This window comes from Belonocnema kinseyi, chromosome 3 (genome assembly GCF_010883055.1).
Source record: "Belonocnema kinseyi isolate 2016_QV_RU_SX_M_011 chromosome 3, B_treatae_v1, whole genome shotgun sequence".
Lineage (NCBI taxonomy): Eukaryota > Metazoa > Arthropoda > Insecta > Hymenoptera > Cynipidae > Belonocnema > Belonocnema kinseyi.
The window spans coordinates 45,796,416-45,799,039 of record NC_046659.1 but is presented as its reverse complement, the minus strand read 5'-3'; positions in this window follow the sequence as shown (position 1 = coordinate 45,799,039).

The following is a 2,624-nucleotide window of genomic DNA, read 5'->3' as shown; positions in this document are numbered from 1 at the left end:
ATTTAGGAAGGGGGGGGGGGCAATGTAATGCAGGTGTTAAATCTGCAATAGTGATGTGCAATATAAAGTTGCAGACATGGATTTATTCGTTTTCAAACGCGCTCGTATGCGCCATAAATATTTTGTTTAGTCTTAAAAATTGCCCAAGATATAGAGGTAACAAAATGTTACGAAGTGATGACCAACAAAATAAAAAGTTTGCAATTCGCATTGATGTACCGGAGTTTCCAATGGGGTTTTAATGCTCTTATATGCGCCATTAAATTTGTTTGAAAATCTTGAAAATTACCCAAGATATAGAGGTAACAAAATTTTACGAAGTGATGAGCAACACAATAAAAAGCCCATATAAGCGCATTTGAAACCCCATAACAAACTCCCTTCATCAATGCGAATAGTAAACTTTTTATTTTGTTGGTCATCGCTTCGTGAAATTTTGTTATCTATATATCTTGGGCAATTTTCAAGATTAAAAAAAAAAAGTTAATGCGCATATGAGTGCATTTGAAACCCCATAGAAACCTCTCTTTATCAATTCGGGTCGCAAACTATCTATTTCATTGGTCACCACTTCCTAAGATTTTGTTACCTCCATATCTTGCTTTGTGGCACAAGAATTTTGATCGGTGCCCCATTTGAGCGCATTGGGGGCGCAATTCAGTGTGCTATAAATAACCGGAAAATTAAAAGTGGAGAGAGGGGGGCTTGTGTAACTGACCCTGATTATTGAAACAATTTCAATTAAAAAATTAAGAATTTGGTTTTCTTTCTACGAGTAGTCTCCATTTTTTAACATAATTTACTAAGACTATCTTCCCGGTGATTTTTTTCCTATGATGCTTTGACAATTTACAATTATTAATTATATAAAACATACTTATGAACATATTTATAGTTTGGCTATTTTTCAAGGAAGAGGCATAGTTTGTTTACGGAGTGAACTAAGAATGCCTTTCGATGATCATTTCCTACGATACTTTGTAAATTTATAGTAATCGTTATCATTTAAACAGTTTCCTTAAACATATTGAAAATTGGAGTATTTTCAAATTAATAAACACAGTTTGCTTAGAAAGTTAACTAAGATTGTCTTTGTGATGACTCTTTCCTAAGTTATTTGTTAAAACAAGAATTAATAATTATTTAAAGAACTTTCATACAAAATTCAGAATTTGGTTATTTTTGAACGAATAGGGTCAGTTTTTTTTTACATATTTCACAAAGATCGTCTTTCCGATTAATTATAATAATCAAATTTTCATGATTTATTATTTAAACTAATTTCATGAAAAAATTAAAAGTTTGGGCATTTTTTGAAGAATAGCCTCAATTTGTTAACGGATTCAACAAAGAATGCATTTCCAATCACTTTTTCCTACGACAATTTGCAAATTTACAATAATGATTTATTATTCAAATAAATATAATTGAAAAATGCAAAACTTAACTATTTTTTAGATTTTGAACCATATGAACATTTTCAACAAATTAATTTTCATAAGAAAACGTATGCACTATATATTTAATAAGAATTAAAAAAGAAAACAAAACTTTATAATGGTAAAAAGGTTCATTTTTATTAGTTTCAGTAATTATTTCTTTTCATTAATTTCTTCCTGTAATTTAATAAGCTCTTCAGTTGAATATTTTGCTTCATCAAGATTTTCTGTAGTATATTGTCTCTTGCAATATACTTCTTCATATTTTCTTAAAACTGGGCCTAAAATCACTGTATGAACTTTAGTACAATTTAATTACAATGCGGCTACATACGAGTTTATTCGAATTACTCGCAGTTGCCTAAACATTTGGCCAGATGAGAGGAAAACTGCAGACAATCACCTACCGAGTTTAGCCGGCTTTTCGAAATTCCAATACACCACCCGGCCGTACGTCGCAGATGGCCACCCATCCAATTTATAGGGGCTCTCGAAAATGCTTGACCCATGCGAAGCCGTGTACTAATAAAAGTTATTAAATCAAAAATGAATATCGCGGTATCATATTAAACTTCATTTCCAAATAATACAATTGCGAGAAAAGTAGTGCGTCGCGCGCGAAGCGCGCGTTTGACCTTCTCGTTTGGTTGATAATGCATGTATTTAATTGAAAATTGCTTTTATTTGGTAAAAACTTAATACTGTTCTTCTTTCAAAATTTAAAACTTTGGTAGAACAAACTTGTTAAAAATTAATTGCTTGACTAAAGATTCAACATTTTGGTTAAAATTTCATCTCTTTAGTTAAAAATTGAACTGTTTTCTTAAAAATTTATCATTATCAGAAGAAACTTGAACTATTTCGTTCAAAATTCGTATATTGCCCGGGATTAAATCATTCTTATTCTTTGAAAATTCATATTTTGTATCGAAAATGTTACTATTATTTCTTGAAGAGAAAGAACAATTTTGAGAAAAGTATTTTTTTGCTTAAAAAGTCTACTGTTTCGTTACTCAGAAATTCACTTGCCCTCGTTAATAATATTATATTTTCTTGAAAATTTAACAATTTGTTTAATAAGTCATTTTTTCGATTTTTAAAAATTTATTTCATTTATTTTATTTTATTTATTTTATTTATTTTATTTATTTTATTTATTTTATTTATTTTATTTATTTTATTTAT